Here is a 15,487-nt window from a genome sequence, read left to right as displayed (position 1 = left end):
TCGCACGAGCGATTAATCCGCTTCAAACCAACACCGGAATATTGCTAATTAAATACTCTTCCGATGGATACTAAACACCACTGTATTACTCCTGTCTGACCCTTCGTATCAAACAAAGGGGGATTTCTCTGTTCATGAACATTCTACATTAACCAAACTTTCAGAATCTATCAAAGGGATCATGATCTACAAAATACATTATATAGTGAAAATATGTAACGATTGAGTCGCACGCTACGAACACATGAACTCTACCGTAAATGCACATACCGCGCGCCCGCAACAGCGAGTATGCGCACGCACGGGAGAGCGCACGCATGCGCAGCGCAGACCTGTATGAGGTGCAAATATGGCAGTGTGCATCGTGATATTTTTCTGACTTTGACAATAAAAAAAAGAAAAAATATACATTACTCAATGAATTTATAACAAATGCACTAGGAAAGAACTCACTACTAGTCCAGCATTTTTTGAGAGAGTGACTTACAATACATACAGTATGCACCTAGGCTAATCCATGTAGTGGCCACGTGTGTTATACAGGGGGAGCCATACTTCTCCTGTATAACACATTTCCTACCTCCAATCTATAGTAAGAGATCCTCTCTTACCTTACTTCTGCAGCAATACATTTATCACCTCTGTTGAAATACAGTCCCCTACAGTACCTCTTAACCGTTGTTTCAAATATTTTCAGATATCCTCTCTAGTACCACATCCCCCATAATATCTGTAGTAACACATTTCCTATTTTACCCCAGTCTATTTAATCACATACTTCATTCTCCCAGCTGTAGCAAAACATTCTCCCTTCCCCTGCCCTTTTATCTCTATGATAGCACCTTATCCTGTGTTACCCATCGCCAGAGGTATAATGGGAATCCACAGACCCGGAGAAAGTGTGCCAGTAAGAGAGAGCCATCATGTGGAACAAATTCAGGGGACATGAAAATAAACACACAAGGAAAACAGTATTTTGGCACCTACAGTACATGGTTGGACCTTGCCCCTAGGGACTGTGAAATTTTAACCTGGAAAGCACATACATACAGTAGTGCATGAACAGTGGTAGGTTTGGGTAACATGAGTATGGTTAATGCTCCACTTTAAGTAGAATATTTATAAATTACTGTATTTGGTACTAGACCTAAAAATTATAAATAATTATTGACAATTATAATGCTAATGTATAAAAAAAAAAGGATCCCATTCTTGCAATTCTGAAAAGGATCCCATTCTTGCAATTTTTTCAAAGTGAAGTGATTGCTAATGCAATTATTTAACTACTGTAACTTTTGTGCACTTGCACGGCCTGTTGACGATGCACATGGGAGTGGAGAGTGCAGGGAAGGGATCCTATGGACTCTGTCTAAACTCTGTGGAGTGCAGCATGATGTTAGCAGCCAAGGGAAAGGTATGTGAAGGGTGAAGAGGGCAGACCTGACAGAAGGGATTGTGGGAAAAGGTACACTATGAGGGAGAAGTGAGTTGTGAGAGACACTGGAGAAAAGTATGTTCTGGGGACTAAAGAGTAAATGGTAAGGGTATAGATTGAGAGGGGTAAAGAAAGACAAATAGAGGGGGACTATCAAAGAACAGATCCAGATATTGATAATACATACACATAGGGAGAGGAGGGAGGTATGCCCACTGTTAATGAATGGGCTGAACTGAATAATTGGGAAAGCAGGGGAGGAGCAGAAGTGCAATAACTGAGCAACATACAGCAGACACTGGAGGACAAATGGGAACTGTAAATGACCATCACACATACATGTTGACATTTTGCCAGGTGGGAGATGTGGAGTGTATGGTGCGGCCAAGTAGGTGATGTGTGGGGCATGATTATTGATGGGGATAATGATGGGGCATCATTATGGTCCTGCTCCTTGCTATATAAAGATGAGAGTCCTATCATTGTAAAGAACAAGCGGGGGAAAGTAGGTTGCATGATGAAGCAATTCAGTGCAAATTACATCATGAACTGTCTCGGCACTGGGCAACACAAGGGGTCCTCTTGGAGACTTGCCTACCTTTCTAGTCTTCTGAGAGAGCTGGCTGAGAATCCCAGATATTATGACATAGGCAAGTATGCTAATACTCAGTTGGGGGAGAGCAGTGGTATGGGGTGCACAACAGGGACTCAAGGATGCCTCCCATGGAAACAGAGAGAGACCACTTGCTGCCACTATAGTGCAAAACTCAATATGTAATGGAGGGGCTTCCACTGGCAAGCCTGTCATCACTGTTACTTCCCCCATGGATCAGGATACTACAGTATCTGCAGAAATTCATTATCATTCTTGTGATAATGATTTGAGGGGTAGATAAGTTATAATGCACAAGGTTCACTTGCACTGCTCATGCTATGTCCTTGCCTGTTGCAGCACATGTTGTCCTGTCCCAGTATTTATTTAATCTATATTACAAAGTACTTCAGTTCAACAGAAGTTGCCTAGTTGGCTGGTCTGATGAAAAGCTGGTTTGATGTGTGGAATACACTTCATGATCATTTAGTTGGCCAAACTAGATAGATAGATAGATAGATAGATAGATAGATAGTTGGATGAAAGTTGGTTAGATGTGTAACCAGTTTGAGATCAACAATTATTCAGGACAGTCTGGCACTCAAGTTCATTCCTTCTGTTTTCTACCAGACATAAAAGTGTCTGATGAATCTGCAGATGGGAGGAAGCAAACAGCAAGCATTGGCGTCCTGAAGCCAATCAGAGTACAAGAGGACACAAACAGCACTTGGTCACTGAAGCTGCTGGTAAATGCAAATTCATTAGTACAGTCTGTGTGAATGCTATGAATGTGTAGCATCTGGCATCATTGTCAGAAATGGCCCTAGTGACTATAGCTATGGTCACTGAAAGGGCTGAGAGTAGGACCAAGTTATGGCTTTGCAAGAAAAGAGTTCAGTGACTTGGACTAGCCACGTTATCAGATGGAGCAAAAGGTGGCTGATTTATAATTGGTCGATAGTGTGGGAGGCAAGAGTCTATAAAAAAACAAAGGTTTCTTACCAATAGCGAGATTTACTAATATTTCAGCTGGGGCACCCTAGACAAAACCCATGTACTCCTGGCACTCAAAACAATCCCATAACACTGCAACAATGGCACCAGGGCATGTTAAGAACTTTAATAGCAAGGAGCTCCCTGTAGAAGCTCCAGTTGTATTGAAAAGAGAAGGAGTTGGTACAATTATTTGAAAGCAGAAAAAGAATGCTGCAAGTGAAGTGGATGAAGACATGTGAAGTGGATGCAGTAAATGACAGTCTTCTGCCATTTGGGGGGCATGGACAAGGATTGCGACAGCCTTCATTTGTAAAAACGGAGGAATGTCTGCACAGGTCAGAGATTTATTGGCCTCTGTGAATGACTGCTTGCGCATGGCACTATAGGGACCATAAGCCACCCATGGTGGGAGAGCGATCCTTAGCTACAGTATATCCTAGGAAGCAGCTCAAATCACTACTGCATCAGGAGGCATCTTTTAAGGAAGCAGCAGTGATCGCACCTCCGACCACATCTAAATGACCCTCAGGTTACCTATCCAGTTGTACCTGCAGGGCTATTCTATGTTTGCTGCTCCTGTATCTTGCCTCCCTAAAACCTGTTTTCCCAGTGCCTTCCTTGTGTAACCTATCTGTGATATTATTACTACATCCCCAGTGTTAAATTCACCAGCTAGTCGGGACTTTATTAATCACTGCAAATTGCAGTTATTTGGGACTTTGTTTTCTTCATTGCATTTATCTGTATCTACATATATCAGTTACCTTGCCTCGTGGTAAACAAGGTGCATTTGTGCCTAGATGTAGCCATGATGAGCGTGGTTACATCTATATTTCTCAGATTAAACGTCACTTAATAAGTTTGGTCTCTGTGATTCTTATCAGATCTATTTTACCGGTGGACTCGGCCAATCCATGCTACATACAGATGTGTCCTTTTAGGTTGTTGCCACTATGCATTTACTTCAATGGGGCCAGCGAATCCTATGGGGGCTGGCAGTGCAGATACACATCCAATCTCTTGCTGCCATACACTACATAGATCTGCTCAGCCGCAATGCTGATCATTTTTTCACAAAGTACAAGGTAAGCTTCAAATAGTTAGAATTCTCTAGCTTAGCATCATTTACCTTTCTGTGCAAGGTCAGATAGCTCAATGAATAGATTGCCTGACTCCAGAGCCACAGGCAATGGGTTAGAATCCTGGGCATGTCAGCATCTTTAAATGTAATAAAGGACAATGTGACTGAATAACAAAGAAATGTCAAGTTGAGTTCATGAATGTTGTATAGGTATTAGGTACAGAAGGGGCCATGGTAGGAGACAGGGGCGCCCAGGAGATGATGGGCTTCAAAAAGGGAGGAAACTGCAAGTGAAAGTAACTAAAACAGATAATTGACAAGTTCCACCAACAGCGCCCCCTACCCTGCAGCACTATGTGCTATGCCCCTCCGCACCCACCTAGATACGGCCCTGGTGCAGAACATCCTTCTTGTTTGTTTTAGGAATCTGCCTTACAAATTACCCTCAGATAGGTCGGGGCTACAGCCAATGTGACAAAGATGCAACTGATACACAGAACAACAAGCAGCCAAAGAAAGAGAGGTTGCAGATGTAAGACTGTAGTGTGAGACTGCGGATTGCCAATCAGCAACAAAATTGAGGCTGTAGCTGTAGAACAAGAGACTGGACACAGTTACAAGCTAAAGATGGCTAAAATCTAAAGCCAGTCTGCAGCCAGAGACCAAAATATTGGGACACCCCATCCAATGCTGCATTTTCCTGTACTGGCAATGATTTGGGGGATTTGAATACTTTTCTCAGGAGATTGTAAAAGACTTACAGACAGTATGCATTTACCCCTAGTCAGAAGGCACATTATTTAACCCCTGGACTGAAAGGTAAAGCTCCTTTTGCCCTTTGGAGATCTCCCGCTCAAGCCAGCTTCCTTGATTGCAGACTAATTGCAGCTGAGCTGCATGCTCACTGAGAGCTTGATTATTGCAGCTGGATGCCTCAACAATACTGACAGCATCCCTGCTGCATAGCAACAACCAGGATAGAAAACTGAAAAGACTTTCAGAAATCCTGGTGGCAGAATGTAACACCTCCCTGGACCCACCGCTGCTCACCACACAGCAGCATAAAAAATGGTTTAATAACACCCTAAAAGAGATGCTTAGAATGTCTGTGGTATCCCAGGGAAGAAACTGGGAGAGGTTTCTGCTACACCTCCCTTTTGCATAGCAAAACGTGCCTCAGGGATCCATTACAATTTTGGCCATTTATGCTATTACATCCCAAAGGAGTTTTACCCGACTGGAGAAACATTTTTTTTAATAGCTCTACTGTTTTCATATTAATAAGATAGTTGGGTATGTATAAGCACTTCCACCTGCTCCTTTTTTCCTCTCTACCATTGTTATGACCCAAATTGATGTTCAATTTTATTTGTTAGATTCTAGATTATTCCAAGTTGGTACAACTAGTGACACACTCTTTCTCAAGTTACATTTGTCACATTGAATTTGGGCACCTGGTATGTATCTGATTTTATGAGAATTATGTGATGCTGTATGTTTATTAATCATATTGTAAATACTAAGATGTTTCATTTACCATCCAGATGCAGTACACCTGAAGAAGTCCTTCGGCACGAAATGCGTTGGCTTAATGCTTTATCTCTACTTCAGTATCGGATTGTGATTTATGGGGACATTTACTAAGCAGTGACAAAAGTGGAGAAGTGAGCCACTGGAGAAGTTGCCCATGGCAACCAATCAGCACTGACGTAACATTTATAATTTGCATACTATAACAGTATACAGAGCAGCTGATTGGTTGACATGGGCATCTTCTCCACTGGCACACTTCTCCACTTTTATCACTGCTTAGTAAATGTCCCCCTTAGTGTCTGCAAAGAAATATGTTGTACTGAACATGAATTGGATAAACTCTGAGCATATTTGTACCAAACTGTAAAGAAGCTACCTATGTCCTATTGTGCATTTTAAACATTTTTATTGTGAATACATTTTATTCAGATTTGTAAACAATGTTTTACTGATAAATGTAACAATGATGTTCAGTATTTGATCTTGGATGGTATAAATCAGGAACACCACTATTAGCGCCCTCAGATCATCACTATATTTGTTCCCTTATAATCTCGGCTAACAGGAGATTTATCTAGAGGAGCTGCTTAACGTTCACTTAGCACAACTAGGGACCCCCTCTTTTTATATATATACAGTATATGTATATATATTACATCTCCCCCTTACCTTTATTCCTCTTTCTATCATGCCATTCTTTACTCTTGTTCCATTTGCCAGTTATATACTATCTCCTTTATCTTAACATATTCATATTATTTTCATACTCTTCCCTTGGGATGCGGTCAGGATGTTGGTGGTCGGGATGCTGCCAATCGAAATACCGGTGCCAAAGTCCCGATATAACTTGGAATACCAATGCCAAAATCCTGACTGCTGACATCCTGAACACAAGTATCCCAGGGTCTCCTAGATTTTAGTCACGGGTGTTAGAGGTTAGGTTTAGGCTGCAGGGGGAGGATTAGGGTTAGGCTGCAGGCAGGGCCAGGTGCAAGGTTTCTTCACACCCTAGGCAAACCTTCTCCCCCCCCCCCCACCACAATATTTTCTTTTTTTCTCCTTACATGAAAGTGTTGGTTCTTTTTCCTTTGTTTATTGCAGGAAAAAGTGAATTATATATATATATATATATATATATATATATATAAAACCATGTAAAAACTCCGGCACTCCAGCAAGCTTGCTCCTGTGCCTTCCCCTGTGGCTTTAAAACACCCCTGATACAGCACAGAAATGATGAGGTGGCACTCAGAGACTGATGATCACAGTAACAGTGTGTATTAACTGCGTTAATGTTTTGGGGATGTGCTCCCCTTCTGAAGAGGGGAGCACATAGAATGTACTTGGCATAGAGACAATCCATCATGGACTGTACAATATCCAGCGTGGCTTTGATGTCTATATACTGTATATATATATATGTATATATGTAAACTGTCAAAGTCAGAAAAATATCATGATGCACACTGCCATATTTGCACCTCATGCGTGTCCCCGCTGCGAGTGCATGGGCTCTCCCGTGCGTGCGCATACTCGCTGTTGCGTGCACCCGCAGGCGCACGGTGTGCGCATTTACGGTAGAGTTTATGTGCGTCTGGCGGACGACTCGTTCGTAACATATTTTAACTATATAACGTATTTTGTAGATTATGGTCCCTTTGATAGAATCTGAAAGTTTAGTTAATGTAGCATGTTCATAGACAAAGAGATCCCTCTTTGTTTGATACGAAGGGTCAGACAAAGGTTATACAGTGGTGTTTAGTATCCATCGGAAGAGTATTTAATTAGCAATATTCCGGTGTTGGTTTGAAGTAGATTAATCGCTCGTGCGAATAGTTATGGACATAAGAAGTTTATGGACATTTACTATTATTTGCACTTTATTATCCATGCGGCGGGAAACCTAGTTTCCCACCCACCTGAGCAGTTGGAAATAGTCACAGCCCACCTGTATGAATCAACCTATGACCTTTTGTTATAATGCGAAGACGAATTCCTGTGTCCAATGAACAATAAGAATATAGGGACCATTGTACTGTATTATGTGTAGGGTATAAAAGGACAAGCCGATCTGGGCCAGCTCTCTATTCTCTTCAACGGTTCTCATTGCTGATAATCGGGAGCTGGATATCCAGAGGCGCATGCGATTGTTTCCCTTGAGCGTAAGTTTTCTCCGCAATCATATTGTCTTTCTTGTTATTGTGAGCCATATATCTCTCTCTCTCTTCTCCTCTTTCTCTCTCTTTCTCTTAAGTGTTATTGTACTGCTATTGTATTTCATGTGTAGTTATCTGGTTAGGTAGTCTATGTTATATTGGTAGTGTATGACTTGTATTGTATTATTCTTTTTGAACGTTCATTCATTTCCTTAAAAGGCGTTAGACCCTTAGACCGGTATTGTGTGTGTGTTCATTATATTGCAGTGGGTAATAGGAGCGTCTCTATCGCTCAAACAGCTTTAGTGTAAACAAGGTTACACTGTGTTGCATTTTCACCTTATCACTGCACAAGGGTTTACAGTATAAGTACATTGTTTATGGTATAGTTATAAAGGTTTAACACAGTAAGCATCAGCGCCGCTTGTGATCTCCTCGTGGTCCCAAGCGTCCGCTACGCTAGTAGCATACCATTACGTTAGTCGGCAGCCTATAGCGTGCCTGCCTGTGATCTCTTGGCCGTAAGCGAACGTGACGCTCGAGCGTCTCGAATACAGCTAAGCGATTGTTACGCAATGTGCGTACCCTTACGGTATACCATACGCCAATAGCGTACTGTGTTCTTTCACCTTTTAGAGGGTTTTAAGTAAGATAAATATTCAGCTTTATCAATTGGCTGCTCGTCCGTCCTTCACATATCTGCACTAGGTAATTTCAGCAGACATTATCCATCAGCAAAGGGCGGGAGGTCATATTCCTCGTAGTGCTGTCTGGGTAAGCGTCTGCTTCGCTTAGTAAAGGGTGCTGAAGGAATCCGGAACCGGAGGTAAGAACAACACGCTAGTGTCTTTTAAAACTGTTTATTTCTGTCTTGCGTACGCACGCACGCATATATCTGCATTTCTTTTTCATTCGTGTATTTTCGTATCGCTCTCCTGTTTGCCATTTCACAATTGTTAATAGGCTAAGAAAGATTTGTTGCTATCAGTAGTTAAAGAGTAAAGGTAATACATTTAAGGGGTAATTTGTAAAGCACGCACACAGCTTTGCCTAAGATACAAGGAGAGACTTGTGTGGTGCTCGGTAGATGATCGAGGATCACCTACATTGATAAACGTGTTAATTGTGTTACGGTGGATATCTGCCTTGCGTACACGTGTCTCTAACAAAAGGCTGAGACTCGCGTACGCAACCCAAAGGCCGACGCACGCAGCGTATATTACGCGACGGAGCGTCTGGGTACGCCCACGTAACTCAAATCACACGATAGTGTTATTTTAACAGGCGAAAAGGTGGCAATGCGATAAATAGCGCAAGTCAATTTTAGTGTCTGAAATTTAAATTAATAGATCCTTCTCTAAATTTACGACTCATCTGGTCTAAAGGAAAGAAATTTCTGCGCAGAAATAGAAACAAAAGTAAAGTGTACATGTGGTGAGTGAGTGTTTGCATATATAAGTTTCTACAATTTTTTGAGGTTGAACCAAAGGAAATTCGAGTTCTCGTGAGTTACATACATGTAAGTGACGTGCATGGTGGCTAGGGAGGCATCCCTTGTTAAAAATAAAATTTGAGCATTAGAGTATAGCAGACCAGGAGGTCTACTGTAGCACAGACCAGGAGGTCCAGAATTGACCAGGAGGTCCAGGTACAGCAGACAAGGAAGTCCGCTATAAATAGGTAAAGAGCACAACACCAGGAAGGGTTGGTGCGGAACCCATATAGGCCATAAAGCTCAGGCTGAAGGAATTCGCAGCTGCTAAATTTCGATTCCACTGGTCGCTCCGCACATAAGATTAGTTGCTTATGTGCTGAACGATTGTACCGCACGTAATTGTGTGCATTAGTTAGTAATCTGACCAAGTACCATTTGCGTACGAAAGGGGTCATAAACGCTATTTGTACATTCTAACGTGATTTGTGTAATTTTTTTTATTTTAAGGGAGGTTCGCTGGTCACTCAGGAACTATCCAGCAACCAATAGTTACTGGAAAGAGTAAGTGCTCTGCGGATCACCCTCACATGTTCCAGTAAATAGCGGTTCAGGTCGCAGGGGCCCTGTGTCGAGTACGCCAGCGCTAAGGCAGTGTGTGGGCGTATTGGTCGGCGTGGGCGAGTGAGTGGGGTACTCGGTAAACCGCCACCGTCGGCCTATCCTGAACATCTTGGTTTTTGTAAGGGTTCGCTGAAGACCCTGATTGAAGGTCAGAGGTAGTGAAAGCAACACCTGCAAGTTATGGGGGCCAGTTGTTCAGGTAGGGGGCGATCAACCTCGGTTCGGGTTGATTCAGTAAACCGACCAATCGGGTCGGCAAGGTATGTAATGTGTGAAAAATACGGTTCACACACAGAGGTTTTATGTGATGAATGGGAAAGAATGACTGTACATGACGGGGAGAAGTTCCCAAGAGTAGGCAGCTTTAGCCCAGATGTGTTACTAAATCTAAGGAGAAGGATATGTCTCATAAAATCAACAAAGAGACGGATCAAACATTATGATTATTTACAGTTATGGCAACAGGAGGGTGAAATACAGAGAGGATTGGCTCAGGCGGCGGGATCTAACCCTATCAGGAAACTGATAGCTACGGCACCACCGCCACCTTACATACCAGTAGAGAAATTGGTTGCGGAGAATGACGCACTAGGGTGTAATAAACAAGCACTTAGTAACTGTATAAATGTTAAGGATAATGTTAATAAGTTAACTAATGCAAATATTAACCCATGCAAGTTGTACCCTGTTCTAAACTTTCCCCAGGAGTGTGATCAAGAGGACGAATCGACAACAATATCGGCGCTCTCTCTAGCAGCCACCATATCAGAAACAGCAGTGGGCACGGCCCAACCCGTAAGATTAGTATCAAAGGCCCCTAGCGGAGGGACAGGTGAGGTCGTATCAACGGGTAAGTACGGCACCATACACTATGCTGAAACCATTTCACCACAAGCTGTAGAATCTATTCAGAAGGATGTTAGTAGACTTAATCCCGTTAGGGTAATAGCAGTGCCAAATGGGAAAACTGATACTACAGGAATCACTCCTGTCAGGAACATTGCCATGTACAGCCCGTTTTCCCGAATGGAATTAAGAACCATAGTGTCTGAATTCCCTGATCCTAGAAAAGATCTAGTTGCTAGTCAGAAATACATCAGAGACCTAGGGAACACTGTAGAGCCAAATAACAAAGACTGGCAGATATTGCTGAGGGCATGTTTACCCTCCAATGTCGACTCAGCTCAATTTTTAGCTGACTGTGGATTGGATCAGGATGTACCCCTTACGGATGTGTACAACCAAGACAATGTAAAAAGAATAAATTTACAATTGAAAGAGTATTTTCCAGCTGTAGTTAAGTGGAACAAAATTTTCTCCATTAAACAAAAAGAGTCAGAGACAGCTTCAGAATATTTTCACAGGGCATTACTAGAAATGGCTAAATACACAGGCATAGAAGACATTAAAACAAACATAAATCATAGAGAAGTAGCAGTATCTGTGCTAATGGATGGTTTAAAAGAAGCATTAAAGACAAGGGTACAGACCACGCAACCATGTTGGCGAGGTCTGTCGGTGGCTACTCTGAGAGAGGCAGCTGTTGATCATGATCGGAATATCACCAGACACAGGGAATTACAAAGTGATAAGTTAATGTCCGTAAGTATACAGGCCCTGACCACAAGGCAACCTTTGTATAAATCACCAAACCCTGTGGGTAAGTCAAATGTGGTAACTTGTTATTTTTGTCATAGACAGGGACACATGGCACGAGACTGTAGAGCGAAAAACACACAAATATCATATCAACCCCCTAGACAACAACATGACACACGAAATTGGGATCAGGGTCCGCAGAAACGGAGTTATGAGCCACATGCAGGGGAAACAAAAAGATACCCCCCGAACAGAGACTGGCAAGCCTCTGGTAGTTCCCAGTTAACCCCCTCTCAAGTAGTTGCTGCCAGCGGGATTCAGGGAGGTCACCATACCCAATAGGGGTGTGGCCACACCTGTAATCTGCAGCCAGTAAAATTGATTGCAAGTCTTGGAAGTGAACCCGAAATTGCAATTGATGTAGCTGGTAAATCATTAAACTTTCTTGTAGATACGGGGGCGGCCAAATCAGTGATAAATTCGACAGTGAGCATGAGAACCACTGGTAAGACAATTCCAGCCATGGGAGTAACGGGAGTAGTCCAGCACTACCCTGTTAGCAAACCAGCCGAGGTTACAGTAGGGCCTTTGCACACCAAGCATTCCTTTTTGCTGGCTGCATCGGCACCGACTAATCTCCTGGGAAGAGATTTATTGTGTAAAATGGGGTGCGTCATTTATTGTACTCCTGAAGGTGTATTCTTAGACATACCTGAGAATCACGCTCAGGAAGTGCGAGACATGTTAGACTCCCCATCAAAATTAATGTCCCACACTGTTATGATAAATAGGAATCCATCCCAGGTAGAAGAAATGACATCCCAAATACCAGAGTCACTGTGGACTAAAGATGGACAAGACACTGGATTAATGGCAAACGTAGCTCCAGTAGTTGTGCAAGTAAAAGATGGTAGGATAGCTCCAAAAATCCCACAATACCCTCTGAAGCCAGAGGTGGAGTTAGGAGTTTACCCAGTAATAGAGCGCTTGCTACAACAGGGCATTCTGGTAAGAACATCCAGCACTGCCAATAGTCCCATCTTCCCTGTGAAAAAGAGTGGGGGGAGGGGTTACAGGCTAGTGCAGGATCTAAGGGGGATTAACAAAATAGTTGAGAGTCAGTTCCCCGTAGTGCCAAATCCAGCTGTCATCCTTATGCAGATCCCTCCCACTGCGAAATTTTTCACTGTTATTGACCTCTGCTCCGTTTTCTTCTCGGTACCTCTGCATCCTGACAGCCAATATTTGTTTGCATTTACATACAGAGGAGTCCAATACACATGGACTCGATTACCACAAGGTTTCATAGACAGTCCAAGTATATTTTCCCAGGCTTTGCATGATTGTTTACAGTCTTTCCAACCAGAGAGTGGATCAATATTGATACAGTATGTGGACGATTTACTACTGTGTTCAGATTCACTGGAAGCGTCCCTGAAGGATACGAAACAGCTCCTGTTTCATCTATCAGACACAGGACACAAGGTTTCCAAAGACAAACTACAATTATGCCAAACGAAAGTAAAATATTTAGGACACTGTCTAACACAAGGACTGAGACACCTGACCGCTGATAGAATTCAAGCAATTAGAGACATGACTCTGCCACAAACCCAGCAACAGATCAGAACGTTTTTAGGAATGTGCGGGTATTGCCGTAACTGGATCCCAGGGTTTTCCATTCTAGCATTACCTTTGCAGGAGATGGTTTCATCAAACAAACCTGATCGGATTTCGCATACAGACGAATCCGAGATGGCATTTGAGAGACTTAAACAGTGCCTAACGCAGGCGCCAGCATTAGGTATGCCAGACTATGGGAAACCCTTTGAGCTGTACGGAACAGAAAGTGCTGGTTGCGCGGCAGGCGTCCTAACCCAAAAGCACGGTGATGCCAGCAGGCCGGTAGCATACTACAGCGCTCAGCTAGATACGGTAGCGCGATCCCTCCCCACATGCTTGCGAAGCGTTGCTGCGATAGCATTGCTAGTAACAAAAAGCGAAGATGTAGTGCTAGGTCACAACCTCACAATTCATACACCACATGCAGTGTCAGCCTTGCTAAATTCTGCCCAAACCAGGCACGTCTCATCAGCGCGGTTTACAAGATGGGAATTGGCACTAATGGCCCCCGTAAACATCACCATAAGGAGATGCAGTGCATTAAATCCTGCAACATATCTCCCAGGTGTGCCTGCACAGGCACAAAGGGTGGAGGATGAGAGTGATGGGGAAGGAGGATTTAATACAAGGGATGACACGCATGATTGTATGGAATATTTGACCCAAAATTTCACGGCAAGGCCTGACATCAGTGACAACCCACTGGAAGATGTAGATCTTACTTTCTACACTGACGGTAGTTGTCACAGACAGTCAGACTCGGGAGACTTGTGTACTGGATACGCAGTCGTAGATGATCAAGGCACCATAGAAGCAGAACCGCTAGGCCCACCTCACTCAGCCCAGGTTGCTGAACTGGTTGCCCTAACCAGAGCATGTGAATTGGCTAAGGGAAAGTCAGCCAATATCTACACCGATTCTAGATACGCCTTCGGGGTAGTCCATGATTTCGGAGCCCTATGGCGCCTCAGAAATTTCATGACGGCAGCTGGTACACCGATAGCGCATGCAGCTCACATCAAAAGGCTTCTAACAGCGATACAGGAACCCGACAGAGTGGCTGTTATCAAGTGTAAAGCACATACATATAGCCAAGACCCAGTATCACTTGGTAACAGCCGAGCAGACGAAGCTGCTAAGTTAGCAGCTGGTACCCCCAGACAGACAGACACCACACAACTGATGGTGTTTAATACCATCAACACACAGAAGTTGTGTGAAATGCAAAATTTGTGTTCCACACAGGAAAAGGCAGTCTGGAACGCAAAAGGATATGGCCAGGAGTCCTCAGGACTCTGGACAGATGGACAGGGTAAACCAGTGGCCCCCAGAGCATATCTTCCATGTCTGGCTGAAGCAGCACATGGGCTGACTCATCTGGGCAAGGAGGGAATGTGCAAGTTGGTAAGAGCATATTGGTGCGCCCCAGGATTCTCATCCCATGCAGGTAAGAGAGCAATGTCATGCCTTACCTGCTTGAGGAAGAACATCGGAAAGGCAATACCAACAGAACCATCTCATATCCCACCTACAGGCGGCCCTTTTCAGGTAATACAGATTGACTTTATACAATTACCCCCTTGTCGAAACTTGAAATATGTACTTGTTTGTATAGATGTATTTTCAAATTGGGTCGAAGCATTTCCGGCGGCCACAAATACCGCTATGTTTACTGCTAAGAAAATTGTGCAGGAATTTGTGTGTAGATATGGTATCCCTAGAATAATTGAAAGTGATAGGGGTACCCATTTTACAGGTGATGTCTTTCAAGGAATGTGTAAGTTGATGGGAATTGATAGTAAGCTGCACACTCCATATCGCCCCCAGGCGAGTGCGAAGGTGGAAAGAGTGAACAGCACAATTAAAAATAAATTGAGCAAAGTTATGGCAGAAACAGGATTAACATGGCCAGAAGCTTTACCCATTGTACTATACAGCATCAGAACCACTCCCAGGTCCCCTCTTAATCTGTCCCCCTTTGAAATCTTGTTTGGTTGACAACCGCATGTTATGATTAACCCTCAGGATGATTTGAAGTGTAACAATGAAGTGACTGTAAAATACCTGGTTAACATGAGTAAACAGCTAAGGAATCAAAATGACAATCTGAAGTTAGTGACTCCTGATTTGCCAGATAGTAATTGTCATGACATTGAACCTGGGGATTATGTAATGATACGGAATTTTCTACGCTCAGGTTGCCTTATTGACAGATGGGAAGGACCATACCAAGTCTTATTGATTAGCACGACAGCATTGAAGGTTGCCGAGAGAGAGACTTGGGTTCATTCGTCCCATTGTAAGAAGGTTGCTGATCCAGAGAGGTCCCGTGATAAAGAACAGACGGTAGAGGAAGTTGTATCACTGGAGTGTCTGTTTCAGGAGAACTGAGACGGCACCTGAGCATTGAAAATAA

This window comes from Pseudophryne corroboree, chromosome 2 (genome assembly GCF_028390025.1).
Source record: "Pseudophryne corroboree isolate aPseCor3 chromosome 2, aPseCor3.hap2, whole genome shotgun sequence".
Lineage (NCBI taxonomy): Eukaryota > Metazoa > Chordata > Amphibia > Anura > Myobatrachidae > Pseudophryne > Pseudophryne corroboree.
The sequence above is the reverse complement of the archived record's forward strand: the minus strand, read 5'-3'. Positions refer to the sequence as shown.